The sequence below is a fragment of the Schistocerca gregaria genome, unplaced genomic scaffold, assembly GCF_023897955.1.
Source record: "Schistocerca gregaria isolate iqSchGreg1 unplaced genomic scaffold, iqSchGreg1.2 ptg000066l, whole genome shotgun sequence".
Taxonomy (NCBI): Eukaryota; Metazoa; Arthropoda; class Insecta; order Orthoptera; family Acrididae; genus Schistocerca; species Schistocerca gregaria.
The window spans coordinates 6,755,043-6,782,409 of record NW_026061707.1 but is presented as its reverse complement, the minus strand read 5'-3'; the positions used below and the strand labels follow the sequence as shown (position 1 = coordinate 6,782,409).

General features: G+C 26.1%; 2 long non-coding RNA genes across 3 annotated transcripts in view; both read left to right on the top strand.

Annotated features, from left to right (window-relative positions):
- LOC126301297 (uncharacterized) overlaps nt 1-27,367 on the top strand; it is a 131,060-nt gene that overhangs the window by 66,958 nt on the left and 36,735 nt on the right. The gene's annotated exons all lie outside the window — the stretch shown is intronic.
- On the top strand, nt 5,648-15,376 carry LOC126301295 (uncharacterized). Its single transcript, XR_007553020.1, has 2 exons — nt 5,648-5,848; nt 14,901-15,376. It is a non-coding gene; the product is annotated as an uncharacterized LOC126301295 (long non-coding RNA).

Genomic DNA, 27,367 nt, shown 5'->3' with positions numbered 1-27,367 from the left:
TTCTTCATGTCACCCCAACAAAACATCATCATTAAATATAGAAAGACAAACAAAAAACTATATAAAAGTAAAATGTCAAGCTCTATAGGGTCTTCTCGTCCTAAAGAAGAATTTAAGCCTTTTGACTCAAAAGTTAAATTCAAAAATTTATTAAGAGACAGTTGATTTCTCGTCAAGCCATTCATTCCAGCCACTAATTAAGAGACTAATGATTATGCTACCTTTGCACGGTCAAAATACCGCGGCTCTTTAAAAATACGCTCAGTGAGCAGGCCAGACCTCAAAATATAAACAAGAGGACATGTTTTTGATAAACAGGCGGAAATCAATTTTGCCTAGTTCCTTATAATAAGTTCACAAGGTAAAAATTTCATACAAATAAATATACTAATTCTATCATTATTACAAAAATTTTAAAATTAAATTAATAATCTTAATAAAAAACCTAAAATATTTATAAAATCAAAATAAAAAATAATGAACTAAAACGTAATCTTAAAGATAGCTGGTTTAAAGCTTACTATTATATTTCTATAAAATAAATTATAGGTTATTAACTTCAAAGCTTATCCCTTAAAGAATAAATAAGTTAATATTTTTACTTAAAAAATTAAATAAAAACAAATAACTTTAAAAAATTAAATTTTTTCTTAAGAAACTAGATATCTTGGGAAACGATTAACATCTCATTTCTATAAATAATTTAATAATAATTATGATACATTAACTATAAATTATTTATAAATCAACCCAAATCGAGACAAGTAAAATAAATACTAAAATTTTGATAAACCCTGATACAAAAGGTACAATAAATAAAATCTACTTAAAAAATTTAAAATAATATTTCATAAAACACTTACATTACCAATAAACTATAATTTAAAAAATCAATTCTATAAAATATACTAAGACAAAAATACAATAAAATTATTTATATTAAATAATTAAATAAACAAAAAATAAATATAATAAAATAAATAATCAAGATATCCTGATTTGCACAGAAAAATTTTCAGTGTAAATGAAACACTTTACTAATAAGTTATATCTTGAAACTCTTCCTAGATACACTTTCCAGTACATCTACTATGTTACGACTTATCTCATCTAAATTGAAGCTACTTTAAAATAAAATAGAATAATCAATAATGAGAGCGACGGGCGATGTGTACACATCTCAGAGCCAATATCAGTTAAATTAAATAAATTAAATTACTATCAAATCCACCTTCATTAACAGTATTTCACTATCAAATCCGTTATAAACAAAAATCTATTGTAACCCACCTCCTCTTAACTATAAGCTGCACCTTGACCTGAAATATTTTATAATTATAAATCTTAAGAATTATAACTCTAAAAAGATTCTCTGATAACGGAGATATACAAACAAATAAATTAAGTAGAGTAAATCGTGTATTATCAATCATGGGGTAGGTTCCTCTGAATGGAATGAGATACCGCCAAATTCTTTGGGTTTAAAGACCTTAACTAATAGTACCCTGGTAAATATAATTAACATTTAAAATAATAGGGTATCTAATCCTAGTTTATTTTTTAAATTTCACAGATTCATAAAAAGGGCCACAAATAAATTTTAACATTTCACCTTACAAATTTATATTTCAACCCTAATAATATAAACAACTGTTTTAACCAATAATATTCACTTGTATCAATCGTATAACCGCAGATGCTGGCACGAATTATGCCGATACTAAATCAATTGCTAAATCCAAAATCACTTGATAATTAAATCAAATTACTGCAAAAAGAACATTTAGTCTAACAAAACTTACATATAATACAAAGAAAAAGTGAATAAACAAGCAAGAATAAAACTTTTAAAAGTAAAAAATAAGAAAATTTTAAATCTATTAATTCAGGAAAAAATAAAAGATTCAAATATTTAAAGAAAAAAAAAGAAAAAAACCACAAACATTAACAAAAAAAAAGAAACGCCCCTATGTATGACCACAACAACTTCTCTATTATATATAATTAAAGATTAATATGGAACATGTATAGCAATAAATGTATTATATTCTTTCTTATTTAATCTTTCTTTTCACTAATAAATAAAAAAAGATTAAATAATATAATAAATATATTTTATACAATTATGTATTTAATATAATATGTTATTAATATGAATTCTTTTTTTTATATTAAGTTAACTTTCATATATATTAGTTAAATAATCTAATTATAGATAATTTACATAATTATATTATTATAATTAATATAATTATTTATATTAATTATATTATTTTATATTTAAATTAATAATTTTATTTATTATATCCAATTATAATAATATTAAATATTAAATTACATATTATTATATATATTATATTATAATAACCTATTTTAAGCTAAAAACATAAGTAGCTATTATCCTAGGTAAATAATTGCATTAAAATAATCAATTGATAATGGTAAGATGAACTTATAATACTTTAATTTCAATTAAATGTAATATATTAATATAAATTATTTATTATATATATATATAAAAATAAAATGAGCAGGATAAATTAATCCTAATTAAACAAAATAATACATAAAAGAATTTCAAAAAAAAACTTTCGATTTATATATTAAATAAATGAAGTGCCTGATTAAAGGGTTACCTTGAGAGGGTAAATAAAGTAAATAAAATTACCTTCATTAAAATTACATAAGATAGAATTAAACTACCTCCTTTAGTATCAAAAACTAACATGCATCATACACCTTAATGTAAAAAGGTAAGCTAAACAAGCTAATGGGTTCATACCCCATTTATAGAGGTATCAATCCTCTCCTTTTTAATGACCAACAACTCTACAAAACTTCTCTTCCTATCAACATTAATGATAGGAACGATCCTGTCCATTTCATCAAATTCCTGATTTGGGGTTTGAATAGGACTTGAGATCAACTTACTTTCATTTATTCCGCTCCTAACAAGAAATAAAAATATAATAATAAATGAATCATCAATTAAATATTTTATTGTCCAAGCAATAGCATCGACAATATTATTATTTTCAATTTTGCTGATTCAAATAAAATATCCCATGGGATGGGAAACAGAATTTATCCCATCAATAATAATTAGATCTAGACTATTATTAAAGATTGGAGCTGCACCTTTCCATTTCTGATTTCCAGAAGTTATAGGAGCATCAAGATGAAATAATTATTTAACATTAATAACATGACAAAAAATCGCCCCAATAATGGTCTTATCTTATTGTATTCAATTAAGAACTTTTATTTGAACAATTATTATCTTAAGAATTATTATTGGGGCAATAGGAGGTTTAAATCAAACATCCTTACGACAACTTTTAGCTTATTCATCAATCAGACATCTAGGTTGAATAATTAGATCATTAACAGTCAGAGAAAACATCTGAGAACTATACTTCATTATTTACCCACTATTAAGATTAATTATAGTTTTATTATTTAAGCAAATAAATTTATTTTTCATAAATCAAATTTATTCAGCCAGAAATATAAAAACCGAAATTAAATTCATAATATTCTTATCTTTATTATCTTTAGGTGGACTACCACCATTCCTTGGATTCTTACCAAAATGAATTGTAATACAATCATTAATAGAAAACAATATAACAACTATTATAACTATTATAGTTGTATTAACTACAATTACACTCTACTACTATATACATATTAGATTCTCAGCTCTAATTATATCATACACAGAAAATTCGTGATCTATAAAGATAAAGTCCCAAAAATCAAGAATCATTCTTCCTATAACAGTAATAATTTCAACAATAGGATTGATTTCAACATCAACCTTAATTTCATTATACTAAGGACTTAAGTTAATCAAACTAATACCCTTCAAAGTTATAATTAAAAGAATAATCTTTTAGGCCTTAGTAAAATTTTACACCTCTAGAATTGCAGTCTAGAATCATAATTGAATATAAGACCTAAATATGATAAGAGAGAAAACATCTCATAAGTAGATTTACAGTCTACCACCTAAAATTCAGCCATCTTACCGCAAAAATGATTATTCTCAACAAACCATAAGGACATTGGTACCTTATACTTCATATTTGGAGCATGAGCAGGAATAGTAGGAACATCAATAAGAATACTTATTCGTGCTGAACTTGGCCAACCCGGATCTCTAATTGGGGATGACCAGATTTATAATGTTATTATTACAGCTTACGCATTCGTAATAATTTTCTTTATAGTAATACCTATTATAATTGGTGGATTTGGTAATTGACTTGTTCCACTAATAATTGGTGCACCAGATATAGCATTTCCACGAATAAATAATATAAGTTTTTGATTACTACCACCTTCACTAACCCTTCTTCTTACATCTTCTATAGTAGATAATGGTGCTGGTACAGGATGAACAGTTTACCCTCCTCTAGCAGGAGCTATTGCACACGGGGGTGCATCTGTAGATCTAGCTATTTTTTCACTGCACTTAGCAGGTGTATCATCTATTCTTGGTGCAGTGAATTTCATTACAACAGCAATTAATATACGATCAGAAAGTATAACTTTAGATCAAACACCTTTATTTGTATGATCTGTAGCTATTACAGCATTACTTCTCCTTCTTTCACTTCCAGTTTTAGCAGGAGCTATTACTATATTATTAACAGATCGAAATTTAAATACATCATTCTTTGACCCTGCAGGAGGGGGTGACCCAATTCTATATCAACATCTATTTTGATTCTTTGGACACCCAGAAGTTTATATTTTAATTCTACCGGGGTTCGGAATTATTTCACATATTGTATGTCAAGAAAGAGGAAAAATTGAATCATTTGGAACATTAGGTATAATTTATGCTATACTATCAATTGGACTAATAGGATTTATTGTATGAGCACATCATATATTTACAGTAGGAATGGATGTTGACATACGAGCATATTTTACATCAGCAACAATAATTATTGCTGTACCTACAGGAATTAAGGTATTTAGATGATTAGCTACATTATATGGAACTAAATTCAAGTTCAATCCACCATTATTATGAGCTCTAGGATTTATTTTCCTATTTACAATTGGTGGATTAACAGGATTAGTATTAGCAAATTCATCACTTGATATTGTATTACATGATACATATTATGTAGTAGCCCACTTTCATTATGTATTATCTATAGGAGCAGTATTTGCAATTATAGGAGGTGTCATTCAATGATATCCACTATTTACAGGATTAACTATAAATAATACATGATTAAAAATCCAATTTACAATTATATTCATTGGAGTAAATTTAACATTCTTTCCTCAACACTTCCTAGGATTAGCAGGAATACCTCGACGATACTCTGACTACCCAGACGCATATACATCATGAAACGTAGTATCAAGAATTGGGTCTACAATTTCTATTGTAGGAATCATTATATTCATTGTAATTATATGAGAAAGAATGATTACAAACCGAGCAATTATATTTAGAGCTAACATAAGAAGATCAACAGAATGACTACAAAATAACCCTCCTGCAGAACATAGTTACTCAGAATTACCATTAATCTCTAGATTCTAATATGGCAGATTAGTGCAGTAGATTTAAGCTCTACAAATAAAGGTTTGACCTTTTATTAGAAAATATTTATTAATGGCAACATGATCAAATTATCTCTTCAAGATGGAGCTTCACCATTAATGGAGCAATTATCATTCTTTCATGATCATACTATGGTCGTATTATTATTAATTACAGTAATTGTAGGTTATGCCCTAAGTTATATATTATTTATTGCCTATACTAACCGTAATATACTTCATGGACATTTAATTGAAACAATCTGAACAGCTTTACCAGGTTTATTAGTTTGATTAACTTAAGTCCTTAGTATAATGAAATTAAGGTTGATGTTGAAATCAATCCTATTGTTGAAATTATTACTGTTATAGGAAGAATGATTCTTGATTTTTGGGACTTTATCTTTATAGATCACGAATTTTCTGTGTATGATATAATTAGAGCTGAGAATCTAATACGTATATAGTAGTAGAGTGTAATTGTAGTTAATACAACTATAATAGTTATAATAGTTGTTATATTGTTTTCTATTAATGATTGTGTTACAATTCATTTTGGTAAGAATCCAAGGAATGGTGGTAGTCCACCTAAAGATAATAAAGATAAGAATATTATGAATTTAATTTCGGTTTTTATATTTCTGGCTGAATAAATTTGATTTATGAAAAATAAATTTATTTGCTTAAATAATAAAACTATAATTAATCTTAATAGTGAGTAAATAATGAAGTATAGTTCTCAGATGTTTTCTCTGACTGTTAATGATCTAATTATTCAACCTAGATGTCTGATTGATGAATATGCTAAAAGTTGTCGTAAGGATGTTTGATTTAAACCTCCTATTGCCCCAATAATAATGCTTAAGATAATAATTGTTCAAATAAAAGTTCTTAATTGAAAACAATAAGATAAGACCATTATTGGGGCGATTTTTTGTCATGTTATTAATGTTAAACAATTATTTCATCTTGATGCTCCTATAACTTCTGGAAATCAGAAATGGAAAGGTGCAGCTCCAATCTTTAATAATAGTCTAGATCTAATTATTATTGATGGGATAAATTCTGTTTCCCTTCCCATGGGATATTTTATTTGAATCAGCAAAATTGAAAATAATAATATTGTCGATGCTATTGCTTGGACAATAAAATATTTAATTGATGATTCATTTATTATTATATTTTTATTTCTTGTTAGGAGCGGAATAAATGAAAGTAAGTTGATCTCAAGTCCTATTCAAACCCCAAATCAGGAATTTGATGAAATGGACAGGATCGTTCCTATCATTAATGTTGATAGGAAGAGAAGTTTTATAGAGTTGTTGGTCATTAAAAAGGAGAGGATTGATACCTCTATAAATGGGGTATGAACCCATTAGCTTGTTTAGCTTACCTTTTTACATTAAGGTGTATGATGCACGTTAGTTTTTGATACTAAAGGAGGTAGTTTAATTCTATCTTATGTAATTTTAATGAAGGTAATTTTATTTACTTTATTTACCCTATCAAGGTAACCCTTTAATCAGGCACTTCATTTATTTAATATATAAATCGAAAGTTTTTTTTTGAAATTCTTTTATGTATTATTTTGTTTAATTAGGATTAATTTATCCTGCTCATTTTATTTTTTATATATATATATATATATATTAAATAATTTATATTAATATATTACATTTAATTGAAATTAAAGTATTATAAGTTCATCTTACCATTATCAATTGATTATTTTAATGCAATTATTTACCTAGGATTATAGCTACTTATGTTTTTAGCTTAAAATAGGTTATTATAATATAATATATATAATAATATGTAATTTAATATTTAATATTATTATAATTGGATATAATAAATAAAATTATTAATTTAAATATAAAATATTATAATTAATATAAATATTTATATTAATTATAATAATATAATTATGTAAATTATCTATAATTAGTTTATTAAACTAATATATATGAAAGTTAACTTAATATAAAAAAAAGAATTCATATTAATAACATATTATATTAAATTACATAATTGTATAAAATATATTTATTATATTATTTAATCTTTCTTTATTTATTAGTGAAAAGAAAGATTAAATAAGAAAGAATATAATACATTTATTGCTATACATGTTCCATATTAATCTTTAATTATATATAATAGAGAAGTTGTTGTGGTCATACATAGGGGCGTTTCTTTTTTTTGTTAATGTTTGTGGTTTTTTTCTTTTTTTTTCTTTAAATATTTGAATCTTTTATTTTTTCCTGAATTAATAGATTTAAAATTTTCTTATTTTTTATTTTTAAAAGTTTTATTCTTGCTTGTTTATTCACTTTTTCTTTGTATTATATGTAAGTTTTGTTAGACTAAATGTTCTTTTTGCAGTAATTTGATTTAATTATCAAGTGATTTTGGATTTAGCAATTGATTTAGTATTGGCATAATTCGTGCCAGCAGCCGCGGTTATACGATTGATACAAGTGAATATTATTGGTTAAAACAGTTGTTTATATTATTAGGATTGAAATATAAATTTGTAAGGTGAAATGTTAAAATTTATTTGTGGCCCTTTTTATGAATCTGTGAAATTTAAATAATAAACTAGGATTAGATACCCTATTATTTTAAATGTTAATTATATTTACCAGGGTACTATTAGTTAAGGTCTTTAAACCCAAAGAATTTGGCGGTATCTCATTCCATTCAGAGGAACCTACCCCATGATTGATAATACACGATTTACTCTACTTAATTTATTTGTTTGTATATCTCCGTTATCAGAGAATCTTTTTAGAGTTATAATTCTCAAGATTTATAATTATAAAATATTTCAGGTCAAGGTGCAGCTTATAGTTAAGAGGAGGTGGGTTACAATAGATTTTTGTTTATAACGGATTTGATAGTGAAATACTGTTAATGAAGGTGGATTTGATAGTAATTTAATTTATTTAATTTAACTGATATTGGCTCTGAGATGTGTACACATCGCCCGTCGCTCTCATTATTGATTATTCTATTTTATTTTAAAGTAGCTTCAATTTAGATGAGATAAGTCGTAACATAGTAGATGTACTGGAAAGTGTATCTAGGAAGAGTTTCAAGATATAACTTATTAGTAAAGCGTTTCAATTACACTGAAAATTTTTCTGTGCAAATCAGGATATCTTGATTATTTATTTTATTATATTTATTTTTTGTTTATTTAATTATTTAATATAAATAATTTTATTGTATTTTTGTATTAGTATATTTTATAGAATTGATTTTTTAAATTATAGTTTATTGGTAATGTAAGTGTTTTATGAAATATTATTTTAAATTTTTTTAAGTAGATTTTATTTATTGTACCTTTTGTAACAGGGTTTATCAAAATTTTAGTATTTATTTTACTTGTCTCGAATTGGGTTGATTTATAAATAATTTATAGTTAATGTATCATAATTATTATTAAATTATTTATAGAAATGAGATGTTAATCGTTTCCCAAGATATCTAGTTTCTTAAGAAAAAATTTAATTTTTTAAAGTTATTTGTTTTTATTTAATTTTTTAAGTAAAAATATTAACTTATTTATTCTTTAAGGGATAAGCTTTGAAGTTAATAACCTATAATTTATTTTATAGAAATATAATAGTAAGCTTTAAACCAGCTATCTATAAGATTACGTTTTAGTTCATTATTTTTTATTTTGATTTCATAAATATTTTAGGTTTTTTATTAAGATTATTAATTTAATTTTAAAATTTTTGTAATAATGATAGAATTAGTATATTTATTTGTATGAAATTTTTACCTTGTGAACTTATTATAAGGAACTAGGCAAAATTGATTTCCGCCTGTCTATCAAAAACGTGTCCTCTTGTTTATATTTTGAGGTCTGGCCTGCTCACTGAGCGTATTTTTAAAGAGCCGCGGTATTTTGACCGTGCAAAGGTAGCATAATCATTAGTCTCTTAATTAGGGGCTGGAATGAATGGCTTGACGAGAAATCAACTGTCTCTTAAAAAATTTTTGAATTTAACTTTTGAGTCAAAAGGCTTAAATTCTTCTTTAGGACGAGAAGACCCTATAGAGCTTGACATTTTACTTTTATATAGTTTTTTGTTTGTCTTTCTATATTTAATGATGATGTTTTGTTGGGGTGACATGAAGAATAGATAAACTCTTCATTATTATATCATTTATTTATGTTTGTTATTTTGATCCATAATTTATGATCATAAGATTAAGTTACCTTAGGGATAACAGCGTAATTGTTTTTGAGAGCTCATATCGACAAAGCAGATTGCGACCTCGATGTTGGATTAAGAAAAATTTTGGGTGCAGGAGCCCAATGATTAGGTCTGTTCGACCTTTAAATTCTTACATGATCTGAGTTCAGACCGGCGTGAGCCAGGTCGGTTTCTATCCTAAGATTGTTAATCCATATTAGTACGAAAGGACCATATGGTTAAAATATTTTTTGTTATATTGATTAATATTAATTTATTTACTATTTTGACAGATTAATGTGTTGAATTTAGAATTCATTTATGTATATTTTTTCTACAAATAGTATTGATACTTTATGATTTATTTATATTTATTTTGAATTTTCTTTTATTGGTTATTTGTGTTTTAATTAGTGTTGCCTTTTTAACTTTATTAGAGCGTAAGGTTTTAGGTTATATTCAGATTCGAAAGGGTCCAAATAAGGTAGGTTTTGTTGGAATTCCTCAGCCATTTAGAGATGCTATTAAGTTAATTTGTAAGGAGCAGCCAATTCCTATTATATCTAATTACCTACTTTATTATTTTTCCCCTGTTTTTAATTTAATGATTTCTTTAGCCGTTTGAGTAATTTTTCCTTATTTAACTTATATGTGTTCTTTTTCTTATGGATTTTTATTTTTTTTATGTTGTACTAGATTAGGTGTTTATACTGTTATAATTGCTGGTTGATCTTCTAATTCAAATTATTCATTATTAGGTTCTCTTCGTTCTGTTGCTCAAACAATTTCTTATGAAGTTAGTTTAGCTTTAATTTTATTGTCTTTAATTATTTTAATTGGTAGTTTTAATATGTTTGATTTTATAAACTATCAGCTTTATTGTTGATTTATTATTATTTCTTTTCCTTTAGCTGTAGCTTGTTTTGCTTCTTGCTTAGCTGAAACTAATCGTACTCCTTCTGATTTTGCTGAAGGGGAATCTGAGTTAGTTTCAGGATTTAATATTGAGTATGGTGCAGGTGGTTTTACTTTAATTTTTTTAGCTGAATATACTAGAATTGTCTTCATAAGAATGTTATTGGCTTTAATTTTTTTGGGCGGTGATTTTTATTCTTTTATATTTTTTATTAAGCTTGCTATTATATCTTTTGGTTTTATTTGGGTTCGTGGAACATTACCACGGTTCCGTTATGATAAATTAATGTACTTAGCTTGAAAAAGTTTTTTACCTTTATCTTTGAATTTTTTTATTTTCTTTGTTGGTTTAAAGATTTTATTTATCTCAGTTGTTTAGTGAAATTTTTTGAGAAAAGTTAATAGAAGAGTTAAACTTCTAATTTTATGTTTTCAAAACATATGCTTTTCCTAAGCTAATTAACTTTATTCCTTAATTAATTTATCTCATGCGTTTGCGACATGGACATTAATTAAGAAATATGTGAAGTAAATAATTGTTAAGATTTGACCTGTTATAATATAAGGTTCTTCAACAGGTCGTTTACCAATTCACGTTAGTTAGCATACAACAACTACTATAATTCAGAATAAAATTTGATTAATAGGGTAAAATTGAATGCCTCGGAATGGTGTTTTATTATAAAATGGTAAAATTATTAAGATTCTAATTGATAAAAATAATGCAATAACACCTCCTAACTTATTAGGGATAGATCGTAGAATTGCATATGCAAATAGGAAATATCATTCTGGTTGAATGTGAACTGGTGTTACTAATGGGTTGGCAGGTACAAAGTTATCTGGATCTCCTAATAGGTAAGGATTAATTAAACATAGTATAATTAATAATGATGTTATTATTACAAATGTAATAGAATCCTTAAAGGTAAAGTATGGATGGAATGGAATTTTTTCAATATCTCCATTTACTCCAAGAGGATTATTAGATCCTGTTTGGTGAAGAAAAAATAAATGAATTGCTGCTATAGCAGCAATAATAAATGGTAATACAAAATGGAATGTGAAGAATCGATTTAATGTTGCATTATCAACAGCGAATCCTCCTCATACTCATTGGACTAAATCTGTTCCTAAGTATGGGATTGCTGATAATAAATTAGTAATTACTGTTGCACCTCAAAAAGATATTTGGCCTCAGGGTAAGACATATCCTATAAATGCAGTTGCTATAACTAAAAATAAAATCACTGTACCAATTATTCAGGTATGTATATATATATAAGATCCATAGTAAATTCCCCGTCCTACATGTAAGTAAATACAAATAAAAAATATAGATGCTCCATTTGCGTGTAAGGTTCGGATAATTCAACCATTATTTACGTCTCGGCAGATGTGTACTACACTACTGAATGCTATCTCAATATTTGATGTATAATGTATAGCTAAAAATAGTCCAGTTACGATTTGAATTACCAAACATAACCCTAATAGGGATCCAAAATTTCATCAAAATGAAATATTTGTTGGGGCAGGTAAGTCAATTAAAGAGTTATTAATAATTTTAATTAAAGGATGTCTTAATCGTAAGGGTTTATTCATTAGTAATAATCTTATTTTACGAATAGGTCCCTGATTAATATTGGTGATTTTAACAACTGCTAGTAGTGCTAAAAATAAATAAATTATTATTATTATTGTAATAATGAATGTTGGTCTATTATATAATTTTTCTAAAGATATTGTTATTTCTTGATAATTGATTGAATTATCAATATTTATAGTTTCGGTGTTTTTGAAAAAGTCTATAAATATAGATATATCTAGAATAATTAATATTAATATGATAAATACTCACATTATTAATGTAATAATTATAGTGATTGATTTAGGCTGAAATATTTCGTTTGATGCAATTCTTGTAATGTAAATAAATAATACTAGTATACCACCAAGAAATGTTAAAAATAAAATATATGATAATCAATATCTTTCTATTATTGTTCCTGTTATTAATCCAACTAGGAAGGTTTGAAGGATAATAAAAAGCATTATTGATATTGGGTGTCTTAATTTAATAAAATTAATATTTATTACATTTGATAATGATATAATTATTATTTTGATCATTTCAGGGGTTAGTTTATTTAAAATACCGGTTTTGGGGACCGATGATGGAAGCTTTTCCACCTCTGAAGTTTTAAAAGTGGGGGCTGGACTTATTTCCGGTTTACAAGACCGGCGTTTTTTTTAAACTATTAAAACTAATGTTTGTATTCTCTATTTTTACTTCTTTATTGATTTATTTTGCTGGTGTTTATGTTTTTTCTTCTAAACGTAAACATTTATTAATGGTTCTTTTGAGATTAGAATATATTGTTCTTTCTTTATTTATGTTAGTTATTGTTTTTCTTATTGAGTTTGATTATGATTATTTGTTTCCTGTTATTTTTTTAGTTTTTTCTGTTTGTGAGGGTGCTTTAGGTCTTTCTATTTTAGTTTCAATAATTCGTTCTCATGGTAATGATTTTTTTAATTCTTTTGGTTTATCTTTATGTTAAAGTATTTATTTATAGCTATTTTTTTGATCCCTCTTTGTTTATTAAATAATTGTTGATGGTTGGTTCATTCTTTAATGTTTCTGTCGGGTTTTGTTTTTATAATTTGTGTTTATTCATATGCTGATTTGAATATAATTAGATATTATTTTGGTATTGATTATTTTTCTTTTAGTTTAATTTTACTTAGTTTTTGGATTTGTTCTTTAATAATCACTGCTAGAGGTTCAGTTTATTTAAGTTCATATCATTCTAATTTTTTTGTTTTTATGGTTTTGATTTTAATAATTATGCTTTATTGTTCATTTGCTAGATTAAGTCTTCTTTCTTTTTATATTTTTTTTGAGGCTAGATTAGTTCCTACTTTACTTTTAATTTTGGGTTGGGGTTATCAACCTGAGCGTTTGCAGGCTGGTGTTTATTTAATTTTTTATACTTTGGTTGCTAGATTACCTTTATTATTAGTTTTATTTAAGGTTTATGATTTTTCTAATACTTTATATTTTCCTTTATTGGTTGATTTTGGTTCTTATTATTTTATGTTTTATGTATTTATAATTTTGGCTTTTTTAGTTAAGATACCTATGTTTTTGGTTCATTTATGACTTCCTAAGGCTCATGTAGAGGCCCCTATTTCAGGTAGAATAATTCTTGCTGGTGTTTTATTAAAGTTAGGTGGTTATGGTATTTTTCGTGTTATAAAGGTTATTTCTTATTTGGGTTTAAAGTTTAATTATTTTTGATTGTTTTTAGGTTTGTCTGGGGGTGTTATTGTAAGATTTATTTGTTTTCGTCAGGTTGATTAAAGTCTTTAATTGCATATTCTTCTGTTGCTCATATAAGAATGGTTATTGGTGGATTGATGACTATGAATTGATGAGGTTGTGTAGGTTCTCTTTCTCTAATGGTTGGTCATGGTTTATGTTCTTCTGGTTTATTTTGTTTATCTAATATTATGTATTATCTATAGGAGCAGTATTTGCAATTATAGGAGGTGTCATTCAATGATATCCACTATTTACAGGATTAACTATAAATAATACATGATTAAAAATCCAATTTACAATTATATTCATTGGAGTAAATTTAACATTCTTTCCTCAACACTTCCTAGGATTAGCAGGAATACCTCGACGATACTCTGACTACCCAGACGCATATACATCATGAAACGTAGTATCAAGAATTGGGTCTACAATTTCTATTGTAGGAATCATTATATTCATTGTAATTATATGAGAAAGAATGATTACAAACCGAGCAATTATATTTAGAGCTAACATAAGAAGATCAACAGAATGACTACAAAATAACCCTCCTGCAGAACATAGTTACTCAGAATTACCATTAATCTCTAGATTCTAATATGGCAGATTAGTGCAGTAGATTTAAGCTCTACAAATAAAGGTTTGACCTTTTATTAGAAAATATTTATTAATGGCAACATGATCAAATTTATCTCTTCAAGATGGAGCTTCACCATTAATGGAGCAATTATCATTCTTTCATGATCATACTATGGTCGTATTATTATTAATTACAGTAATTGTAGGTTATGCCCTAAGTTATATATTATTTATTGCCTATACTAACTGTAATATACTTCATGGACATTTAATTGAAACAATCTGAACAGCTTTACCAGCAATTACATTAATTTTTATTGCCCTTCCATCATTACGACTATTATATTTACTTGATGATTCAGTAGATGCAATAATTACAATTAAAACCATTGGACGACAATGATATTGAAGATATGAATATTCAGACTTCATAGACGTAGAATTTGACACTTATATAACACCAGAACAAGACCTAGAAAATGATGGATTCCGACTACTAGATGTAGATAACCGAACAATCCTACCAATAAATACAGAAGTACGAGTATTAACAAGAGCATCAGATGTTCTACACTCAAGAGCAGTTCCTGCATTAGGGGTTAAAATTGATGCAACGCCAGGTCGGTTAAATCAAGGAACATTCACAATAAATCGACCTGGATTATTCTTTGGACAATGCTCAGAAATCTGTGGAGCAAACCACAGATTTATACCAATTGTAATTGAAAGAACTTCAGTAAATTTATTTATTAAGTGATTATCTAAGATAATTTAAGGAGTTAGTTAAAATAAATAACATTAGAGTGTCAATCTAAAGTAACTAAAAAAAATTAGTACACCTTGAAATTCATCAGATGACTGAAAGTAAGTAATGGTCTCTTAAACCAAATAATAGTAAATTAACGACTACTTCTGATGGGGAAATTATATCCAAATCCCTCAAATATCCCCTCTTATATGATTCTCACTATTCATTATATTTTCAGCTACATTAATCTTGTTTAATCAAATGAACTTCTTCTCATTTAAACCTAACCTTATTAAAAGAGCAGAAAAAGGAACAATTGAAATAAAAAACTTAAATTGAAAATGATAACAAATCTATTCTCAACATTTGACCCATCAACTAACATCTTTAATTTATCATTAAATTGAACTAGAACATTTCTAGGACTATTATTAATCCCATCACTATTTTGACTTACACCATCACGAATTAACATTATCTGAAATAAACTAAATTTAACCTTACCTAATGAATTTAAAACACTTCTTGGACCAAAATCATTTAATGGAACAACATTCATTTTCATCTCAATTTTTATTATAATATTATTTAACAATTTCATAGGATTATTCCCTTATATTTTTACTAGAACAAGACATTTAGCATTAACATTTGCAATTGCCCTACCTATATGGCTAAGATTTATATTATTTGGATGAATTAACCATACTAATCATATATTTACACACCTTGTACCACAAGGTACACCGCCTGCATTAATATCATTTATAGTACTAATTGAAACAATTAGTAATGTTATTCGACCAGGTACATTAGCAGTACGGTTGGCAGCAAATATAATTGCAGGACACTTATTATTAGCCTTATTAGGAAACACAGGACCATCTATAGCAATAAACTTAATCTCATTACTAATTATTGGACAAATACTTCTATTAATTCTAGAATCAGCAGTAGCAATAATTCAAGCCTATGTTTTCTCAATTCTAAGAACTCTATATTCTAGAGAAGTATATTAAACCTATGTTAACAACTCACTCAAACCACCCATTCCACTTAGTAGACTATAGACCTTGACCATTAACACAAGCAATTGGAGCAATAGTCCTAGTATCAGGACTAGCAAAATGATTTCACCTATTTAATATTAACTTATTCATAATTGGATTTGGAATTACCCTACTAACTATAATTCAATGATGACGAGATGTAGTACGAGAAGGAACATATCAAGGATTACATACAGGATTTGTATCAATCGTATTACGATGAGGAATAATTTTATTTATTGCATCAGAGGTATTATTTTTCGTTTCTTTATTTTGAGCATTCTTTAGAAGAAGATTAGCACCAACAATTGAACTAGGAATACTATGACCTCCAATAGGAATTCAACCCTTTAACCCTATACAAATTCCATTACTTAATACAGCTATTCTTTTAGCATCAGGAGTAACAGTAACATGAGCACATCATAGTTTAATGGAATCTAATCATACTCAAGCACTACAAGGATTATTCTTCACAGTGTTATTAGGACTATACTTTACAATACTTCAAGCATATGAATATTGAGAAGCACCTTTTACCATTGCAGATGCAGTTTATGGATCAACATTCTTTGTTGCAACAGGATTCTATGGTTTACACGTAATTATTGGAACAATCTTTTTATCAACATGTCTACTTCGACACTCAATAAATCAATTTTCACCAAGACATCACTTTGGATTTGAAGCAGCAGCATGATACTGACACTTCGTAGACGTAGTATGATTATTCTTATATATCTCTATTAATTGATGAGGTAGATAATTGTTTTTCTAGTATAAATAGTACATTTGACTTCCAATCAGAAAGCTTGATATAAATCAAGAAAAACAATTCTAATTCTATCAACAAGAGTTTTCATTAGATTTATTATTCCAATAATTGTTATAATCCTGGCAACAACACTATCCAAAAAATTAATTAATGATCGAGAAAAAAGATCACCATTTGAATGTGGGTTTGATCCAAAAAGATCAGCACGAATACCATTCTCAATACGATTCTTCCTAATCGCAGTAATCTTTTTAATTTTTGATGTAGAAATTGCACTAATTCTACCAATTGTAATTATTTTTAAAACTTCAGACATTATAATCTGAACAGTATCAACAATATTTTTTATTCTAGTTCTATTAGGAGGACTATACCATGAATGAAACCAAGGAGCATTACAATGAGCAGAATAAAGGGTTGTAGTTAAATATAACATTTGGGTTGCATTCAAAAAGTATTGATATTATCAATCAACCTTAAATAGAATAAGAAGCGAAATATTGCAGTCAGTTTCGACCTGGAAGATTGGTATGTACTACCCTTATTCTTATTAATTGAAGCCAAAAAGAGGCGTATTACTGTTAATAATATAATTGAACTATAATAGTTCCAATTAAGGAAATGTAAAGCCAATATGAAAGCTGCTAACTTTTTATATTAGCGGTTAAACTCCGTTAACATTTCTAAAATTTATATAGTTTAAATAAAACATTACATTTTCACTGTAAAAATAATATATCTATATTTATAAATACTTAAAAGTAAAAATACTTCCTTAACATCTTCAGTGTCACACTCTAATTATAAGCTATTTAAGTAAACGACAAAACAATATTACCAAAATAAATATTCAAAAAATAAAAGTTAAAAGATAAATCTTGAAATTAGAATCATATCAACCTTGAATATAACCAATTAAATAAATAAATAATCTATATAAACCTTGACCACCAAGTAATTCACCTCAACCATAATCAAATGACTTAGATGAATAATAACCTATTTTTAAAGGAATATATCTAATAAACTTAGTTGAAAGAAAAGGTATAAATCATATAGAACCAGCAAATCTAACAAAAGAAAGTATACTTAAAGAAAATAAATTATGAGAAAAATCAAAATTAGAAATAAGATAACCTAAATAAGCACCTAAAATAACAACTGTAACAGTTAAAAACTTTAAATAATAAGGTAAAGCAATCACATGAGGAATAGGAAAAATTAATCAAGATAAAAGACTACCACCAAAAACAGCAACAAACAATAGACCAATTATTCCAAATGAAATATAATAACCCTTATCATCAAAAGAAAATCTAGAATAAAAATTATTATCACCAGATATTGAATAATAAAACAAACGAAAAGAATAAGAAGCAGTTAAACCAGTAGAAAAAAATAAAGAAAAAAAATTAAACAATTAATTCATCTTAAACAAACCATCTCAAGAATTAAATCCTTTGAATAAAATCCCGCTAAAAAAGGTATTCCACACAAAGATAAACTAGAAACATTAAAACAAACTGAAGTTAAAGGTATGAAATTAACAATTGATCCTATAAAACGAATATCCTGAGAATCCTTCAAATTATGAATTATTGAACCTGCACATATAAATAATAATGCCTTAAATAAAGCATGAGCCAATAAATGAAAAAATGCAAGCTTTGGATAACCTATAGCCAAAATTCTTATTATTAAACCAAGTTGTCTTAAAGTAGAAAGAGCAATAATCTTCTTTAAATCAAACTCAAAATTAGCGCCCAATCCAGCTATAAATATAGTTATACAACCAATTAAAAGGAAAAATCAACCACGATTATAAGTATCCAATATTGGTCTAAAACGAATTAATAAATAAACACCAGCAGTAACAAGAGTAGAAGAATGAACTAAAGCAGAAACAGGAGTAGGAGCTGCTATAGCAGCAGGAAGTCATGAAGAGAAAGGAATCTGAGCTCTCTTAGTTATAGCTGCTAAAACAATTAATATAGTAATGAGCTTTATTTCAAAAGAATTAGAAATAAAATCATAATAATAAATATAATTTCAACCACCAAAATTTAACATTCATGCAATAGAAATTAAAATAGCAACATCACCAATACGATTAGAAAGTGCAGTTAATATACCAGCACTATAAGATTTTACATTTTGATAATAAATAACTAAACAATAAGAAACTAAACCTAAACCATCTCAACCTAATAAAATTCTAATTAAATTAGGACTAATAATTAAAAAACCTATAGAAAGAATAAATATTAAAACAATAATAATAAAACGATTTATATTCTTTTCACCAGATATATAATCCTCTCTATAATAAATAACCAAAGAAGAAATATATATAACAAAAGATATAAAATTAAGAGATATTCAATCCAAAATTAAAGTTATAGCAACTATAGAACCATTTAAATTGAAAAGCTCTCACTCAACAAAAACTCTATAATCAATTATTAAATATTAAATACCTAAAATAAAAATTATAGTTCTCGAAATAAACAAAGAAAAAAAACTCAAAGAACAAATAGAAAATAAATTCACGGCCTAAGATGAAAAACTTCATATCATTGATTCCACAAAACAATATTTTCAATTAAAATACTTAAGCAAACTAAACAAAGAAATATTCACCCTTTAAACAGAGAATATTTAAAGGCAATCAATGTAAAAGTAAAAGATGATATTCACGAAAATAACCAAGAGAACAAGTATAAACACCAGAATAATAATTCCCATGCTGAGAATAAGAATATATATACAAAGTATAAACAGCTCTAAAAAAAGATAAAAAAATCAAAGCAAAGAATCTAAAAGAAGATCAAGATATAATTCTATTTAATAATCTAATTTCACCTACCAAATTTAAAGAAGGAGGAGCAGCCATATTTGATGATCTTAAAAGAAATCATCATAAAGCCATTCTTGGCATCAAATTAATTATACCCTTGTTAATTAATAATCTTCGTCTACCTAAACGTTCATAAATAATATTAGATAAACAAAATAAACCAGAAGAACATAAACCATGACCAACCATTAGAGAAAGAGAACCTACACAACCTCATCAATTCATAGTCATCAATCCACCAATAACCATTCTTATATGAGCAACAGAAGAATATGCAATTAAAGACTTTAAATCAACCTGACGAAAACAAATAAATCTTACAATAACACACCCAGATAAACCTAAAGACAATCAAAAATAATTAAACTTAAACCCAAATAAGAAATAACCATTATAACACGAAAAATACCATAACCACCTAACTTTAATAAAACACCAGCAAGAATTATTCTACCTGAAATAGGGGCCTCTACATGAGCCTTAGGAAGTCATAAATGAACCAAAAACATAGGTATCTTAACTAAAAAAGCCAAAATTATAAATACATAAAACATAAAATAATAAGAACCAAAATCAACCAATAAAGGAAAATATAAAGTATTAGAAAAATCATAAACCTTAAATAAAACTAATAATAAAGGTAATCTAGCAACCAAAGTATAAAAAATTAAATAAACACCAGCCTGCAAACGCTCAGGTTGATAACCCCAACCCAAAATTAAAAGTAAAGTAGGAACTAATCTAGCCTCAAAAAAAATATAAAAAGAAAGAAGACTTAATCTAGCAAATGAACAATAAAGCATAATTATTAAAATCAAAACCATAAAAACAAAAAAATTAGAATGATATGAACTTAAATAAACTGAACCTCTAGCAGTGACTATTAAAGAACAAATCCAAAAACTAAGTAAAATTAAACTAAAAGAAAAATAATCAATACCAAAATAATATCTAATTATATTCAAATCAGCATATGAATAAACACAAATTATAAAAACAAAACCCGACAGAAACATTAAAGAATGAACCAACCATCAACAATTATTTAATAAACAAAGAGGGATCAAAAAAATAGTTATAAATAAATACTTTAACATAAAGATAAACCAAAAGAATTAAAAAAATCATTACCATGAGAACGAATTATTGAAACTAAAATAGAAAGACCTAAAGCACCCTCACAAACAGAAAAAACTAAAAAAATAACAGGAAAAAAATAATCATAATCAAACTCAATAAGAAAAACAATAACTAACATAAATAAAGAAAGAACAATATATTCTAATCTCAAAAGAACCATTAATAAATGTTTATGTTTAGAAGAAAAAACATAATCACCAGCAAAATAAATCAATAAAGAAGTAAAAATAGAGAATATAAACATTAGTTTTAATGGTTTAAAAAAAACGCCGGTCTTGTAAACCGGAAATAAGTCCAGCCCCCACTTTTAAAACTTCAGAGGTGGAAAAGCTTCCATCATCGGTCCCCAAAACCGGTATTTTAAATAAACTAACCCCTGAAATGATCAAAATAATAATTATATCATTATCAAATGTAATAAATATTAATTTTATTAAATTAAGACACCCAATATCAATAATGCTTTTTATTATCCTTCAAACCTTCCTAGTTGGATTAATAACAGGAACAATAATAGAAAGATATTGATTATCATATATTTTATTTTTAACATTTCTTGGTGGTATACTAGTATTATTTATTTACATTACAAGAATTGCATCAAACGAAATATTTCAGCCTAAATCAATCACTATAATTATTACATTAATAATGTGAGTATTTATCATATTAATATTAATTATTCTAGATATATCTATATTTATAGACTTTTTCAAAAACACCGAAACTATAAATATTGATAATTCAATCAATTATCAAGAAATAACAATATCTTTAGAAAAATTATATAATAGACCAACATTCATTATTACAATAATAATAATAATAATTTATTTATTTTTAGCACTACTAGCAGTTGTTAAAATCACCAATATTAATCAGGGACCTATTCGTAAAATAAGATAATTACTAATGAATAAACCCTTACGATTAAGACATCCTTTAATTAAAATTATTAATAACTCTTTAATTGACTTACCTGCCCCAACAAATATTTCATTTTGATGAAATTTTGGATCCCTATTAGGGTTATGTTTGGTAATTCAAATCGTAACTGGACTATTTTTAGCTATACATTATACATCAAATATTGAAATAGCATTCAGTAGTGTAGTACACATCTGCCGAGACGTAAATAATGGTTGAATTATCCGAACCTTACACGCAAATGGAGCATCTATATTTTTTATTTGTAATTACTTACATGTAGGACGGGGAATTTACTATGGATCTTATATATATGTACATACCTGAATAATTGGTACAGTGATTTTATTTTTAGTTATAGCAACTGCATTTATAGGATATGTCTTACCCTGAGGCCAAATATCTTTTTGAGGTGCAACAGTAATTACTAATTTATTATCAGCAATCCCATACTTAGGAACAGATTTAGTCCAATGAGTATGAGGAGGATTCGCTGTTGATAATGCAACATTAAATCGATTCTTCACATTCCATTTTGTATTACCATTTATTATTGCTGCTATAGCAGCAATTCATTTATTTTTTCTTCACCAAACAGGATCTAATAATCCTCTTGGAGTAAATGGAGATATTGAAAAAATTCCATTCCATCCATACTTTACCTTTAAGGATTCTATTACATTTGTAATAATAACATCATTATTAATTATACTATGTTTAATTAATCCTTACCTATTAGGAGATCCAGATAACTTTGTACCTGCCAACCCATTAGTAACACCAGTTCACATTCAACCAGAATGATATTTCCTATTTGCATATGCAATTCTACGATCTATCCCTAATAAGTTACGAGGTGTTATTGCATTATTTTTATCAATTAGAATCTTAATAATTTTACCATTTTATAATAAAACACCATTCCGAGGCATTCAATTTTACCCTATTAATCAAATTTTTTTCTGAATTATAGTAGTTGTTGTATGCTTACTAACGTGAATTGGTAAACGACCTGTTGAAGAACCTTATATTATAACAGGTCAAATCTTAACAATTATTTACTTCACATATTTCTTAATTAATGTCCATGTCGCAAACACATTAGATAAATTAATTAAGGAATAAAGTTAATTAGCTTAGGAAAAGCATATGTTTTGAAAACATAAAATTAGAAGTTTAACTCTTCTATTAACTTTTCTCAAAAAATTTCACTAAACAAATGAGATAAATAAAATCTTTAAACCAACAAAGAAAATAAAAAAATTCAAAGATAAAGGTAAAAAACTTTTTCAAGCTAAGTACATTAATTTATCATAACGGAACCGTGGTAATGTCCCACGAACCCAAATAAAACCAAAAGATATAATAGCAAGCTTAATAAAAAATATAAAAGAATAAAAATCACCGCCGAAATAAATTAAAGCCAATAACATTCTTATGAAGACAATTCTAGTATATTCAGCTAAAAAAATTAAAGTAAAACCACCCACACCATACTCAATATTAAATCCTGAAACTAACTCAGATTCCCCTTCAGCAAAATCAAAAGGAGTACGATTAGTTTCAGCTAAGCAAGAAGCAAAACAAGCTAAAGCTAAAGGAAAAGAAATAATAATAAATCAACAATAAAGCTGATAGTTTATAAAATCAAACATATTAAAACTACCAATTAAAATAATTAAAGACAATAAAATTAAAGCTAAACTAACTTCATAAGAAATTGTTTGAGCAACAGAACGAAGAGAACCTAATAATGAATAATTTGAATTAGAAGATCAACCAGCAATTATAACAGTATAAACACCTAATCTAGTACAACATAAAAAAATAAAAATCCATAAGAAAAAGAACACATATAAGTTAAATAAGGAAAAATTACTCAAACGGCTAAAGAAATCATTAAATTAAAAACAGGGGAAAAATAATAAAGTAGGTAATTAGATATAATAGGAATTGGCTGCTCCTTACAAATTAACTTAATAGCATCTCTAAATGGCTGAGGAATTCCAACAAAACCTACCTTATTTGGACCCTTTCGAATCTGAATATAACCTAAAACCTTACGCTCTAATAAAGTTAAAAAGGCAACACTAATTAAAACACAAATAACCAATAAAAGAAAATTCAAAATAAATATAAATAAATCATAAAGTATCAATACTATTTGTAGAAAAAATCTACATAAATGAATTCTAAATTCAACACATTAATCTGTCAAAATAGTAAATAAATTAATATTAATCAATATAACAAAAAATATTTTAACCATATGGTCCTTTCGTACTAATATGGATTAACAATCTTAGGATAGAAACCGACCTGGCTCACGCCGGTCTGAACTCAGATCATGTAAGAATTTAAAGGTCGAACAGACCTAATCATTGGGCTCCTGCACCCAAAATTTTTCTTAATCCAACATCGAGGTCGCAATCTGCTTTGTCGATATGAGCTCTCAAAAACAATTACGCTGTTATCCCTAAGGTAACTTAATCTTATGATCATAAATTATGGATCAAAATAACAAACATAAATAAATGATATAATAATGAAGAGTTTATCTATTCTTCATGTCACCCCAACAAAACATCATCATTAAATATAGAAAGACAAACAAAAAACTATATAAAAGTAAAATGTCAAGCTCTATAGGGTCTTCTCGTCCTAAAGAAGAATTTAAGCCTTTTGACTCAAAAGTTAAATTCAAAAATTTATTAAGAGACAGTTGATTTCTCGTCAAGCCATTCATTCCAGCCACTAATTAAGAGACTAATGATTATGCTACCTTTGCACGGTCAAAATACCGCGGCTCTTTAAAAATACGCTCAGTGAGCAGGCCAGACCTCAAAATATAAACAAGAGGACATGTTTTTGATAAACAGGCGGAAATCAATTTTGCCTAGTTCCTTATAATAAGTTCACAAGGTAAAAATTTCATACAAATAAATATACTAATTCTATCATTATTACAAAAATTTAAAAATTAAATTAATAATCTTAATAAAAAACCTAAAATATTTATAAAATCAAAATAAAAAATAATGAACTAAAACGTAATCTTAAAGATAGCTGGTTTAAAGCTTACTATTATATTTCTATAAAATAAATTATAGGTTATTAACTTCAAAGCTTATCCCTTAAAGAATAAATAAGTTAATATTTTTTTTAAAAAATTAAATAAAAACAAATAACTTTAAAAAATTAAATTTTTTCTTAAGAAACTAGATATCTTGGGAAACGATTAACATCTCATTTCTATAAATAATTTAATAATAATTATGATACATTAACTATAAATTATTTATAAATCAACCCAAATCGAGACAAGTAAAATAAATACTAAAATTTTGATAAACCCTGATACAAAAGGTACAATAAATAAAATCTACTTAAAAAAATTTAAAATAATATTTCATAAAACACTTACATTACCAATAAACTATAATTTAAAAAATCAATTCTATAAAATATACTAAGACAAAAATACAATAAAATTATTTATATTAAATAATTAAATAAACAAAAAATAAATATAATAAAATAAATAATCAAGATATGCTGATTTGCACAGAAAAATTTTCAGTGTAAATGAAACACTTTACTAATAAGTTATATCTTGAAACTCTTCCTAGATACACTTTCCAGTACATCTACTATGTTACGACTTATCTCATCTAAATTGAAGCTACTTTAAAATAAAATAGAATAATCAATAATGAGAGCGACGGGCGATGTGTACACATCTCAGAGCCAATATCAGTTAAATTAAATAAATTAAATTACTATCAAATCCACCTTCATTAACAGTATTTCACTATCAAATCCGTTATAAACAAAAATCTATTGTAACCCACCTCCTCTTAACTATAAGCTGCACCTTGACCTGAAATATTTTATAATTATAAATCTTGAGAATTATAACTCTAAAAAGATTCTCTGATAACGGAGATATACAAACAAATAAATTAAGTAGAGTAAATCGTGTATTATCAATCATGGGGTAGGTTCCTCTGAATGGAATGAGATACCGCCAAATTCTTTGGGTTTAAAGACCTTAACTAATAGTACCCTGGTAAATATAATTAACATTTAAAATAATAGGGTATCTAATCCTAGTTTATTATTTAAATTTCACAGATTCATAAAAAGGGCCACAAATAAATTTTAACATTTCACCTTACAAATTTATATTTCAACCCTAATAATATAAACAACTGTTTTAACCAATAATATTCACTTGTATCAATCGTATAACCGCGGCTGCTGGCACGAATTATGCCGATACTAAATCAATTGCTAAATCCAAAATCACTTGATAATTAAATCAAATTACTGCAAAAAGAACATTTAGTCTAACAAAACTTACATATAATACAAAGAAAAAGTGAATAAACAAGCAAGAATAAAACTTTTAAAAATAAGAAAATTTTAAATCTATTAATTCAGGAAAAAATAAAAGATTCAAATATTTAAAGAAAAAAAAAGAAAAAAACCACAAACATTAACAAAAAAAAAAGAAACGCCCCTATGTATGACCACAACAACTTCTCTATTATATATAATTAAAGATTAATATGGAACATGTATAGCAATAAATGTATTATATTCTTTCTTATTTAATCTTTCTTTTCACTAATAAATAAAGAAAGATTAAATAATATAATAAATGTATGATTAGCATGGTTAATTCATCCAAATAATATAAATCTTAGCCATATAGGTAGGGCAATTGCAAATGTTAATGCTAAATGTCTTGTTCTAGTAAAAATATAAGGGAATAATCCTATGAAATTGTTAAATAATATTATAATAAAAATTGAGATGAAAATGAATGTTGTTCCATTAAATGATTTTGGTCCAAGAAGTGTTTTAAATTCATTATGTAAGGTTAAATTTAGTTTATTTCAGATAATGTTAATTCGTGATGGTGTAAGTCAAAATAGTGATGGGATTAATAATAGTCCTAGAAATGTTCTAGTTCAATTTAATGATAAATTAAAGATGTTAGTTGATGGGTCAAATGTTGAGAATAGATTTGTTATCATTTTCAATTTAAGTTTTTTATTTCAATTGTTCCTTTTTCTGCTCTTTTAATAAGGTTAGGTTTAAATGAGAAGAAGTTTATTTGATTAAACAAGATTAATGTAGCTGAAAATATAATGAATAGTGAGAATCATATAAGAGGGGATATTTGAGGGATTTGGATATAATTTCCCCATCAGAAGTAGTCGTTAATTTACTATTATTTGGTTTAAGAGACCATTACTTACTTT